The sequence below is a fragment of the Gavialis gangeticus genome, unplaced genomic scaffold, assembly GCF_001723915.1.
Source record: "Gavialis gangeticus isolate Ggan-Ray unplaced genomic scaffold, GavGan_comp1, whole genome shotgun sequence".
NCBI classification, from domain to species: domain Eukaryota; kingdom Metazoa; phylum Chordata; order Crocodylia; family Gavialidae; genus Gavialis; species Gavialis gangeticus.
Window position 1 is genome coordinate 60,400,056 of NW_017729033.1, and position 890 is coordinate 60,400,945.

At 38.3% G+C, this 890-nt stretch overlaps 1 protein-coding gene across 1 annotated transcript in view; it reads right to left on the reverse strand.

Annotated features, from left to right (window-relative positions):
* Positions 1 to 361: 361 nt before the first annotated feature.
* Positions 362 to 890, reverse strand: part of RPL9 (ribosomal protein L9) — a 13,312-nt gene continuing 12,783 nt past the window's right edge. Inside the window, exon 7 of the mRNA XM_019526447.1 lies at positions 362 to 484. The gene's annotated coding sequence lies outside the window, so the exon portion shown is untranslated. The remainder of the gene's footprint in view (positions 485 to 890) is intronic.

An 890-nucleotide genomic window follows, 5' to 3' on the forward strand; every position in this document is an offset into this window, starting at 1 on the left:
GAGGGGTAAGCTCTGAATGCATGTAGCACATCAATGAGTACTTATTTTTCTGTTAAAAAAAACACACACAATCATTATTATTTGAGAACCTACACCCTCTAACCACCATTTCAAACCAATACAGTTTAGGCTCAGTCCATTTGGGATGCTGTAATGGAGGTGTACACTGCTATGAACAGCTCCAAACTTTTAAGTGGGTTAGCATCAGGAACCACTGCAGAATAAATGCCTTCAGCAGGTGACAAGAGATTCCAGTGCAATACCGAGCATGGCACCGGGCATCCCTATGAATGGCTCTTGAGCAGTTTTTCACTGTATTAAACAATCATAGGAAGTGGTATTTCACTCTAAAAACAGGAAGTCAAAATATGGATTATGTTTTATTTTGTAAAACACGAATCATCTTGTGCAGCTTGTGTGTTGTCCCATTTGGAGCCACTGTCTTGCAGCAAGATGTATGGATTTTGCGGTGGCTTGTCAGGATCTACAAAGTGCAAATAAAAGAGTTAGCATTGTTTTAGTGGGGAGGATTAGGCAAGGCAGATGAATTAGCACTTCCAGTAGGAGTTAGGGGTAGGGGTGGAAGGAGGAAATGAACTTCTAGTCCCAAGATCAGCATCAAAAAGCAGGTCTAAATAACTATTTTTCACTATGACCGAAATGAATTCTGCCTGGTGTTTAAAATTTAATTTTTAAAAATATTTTTTCATGTTGGCGGATTCACTTAAACTTGACAATATCTAGATAAAGTCATGTTATCCTTCACTTCTGAAGAATGTACTTGTAACACTGGATTTTAAAATACACTTTCAAAAACAGGAGCTCACACTGATTTCAAATCACCAAATTCAACCAAATAAGCCTGCAGCAAAATTGATGCCAATCAGACT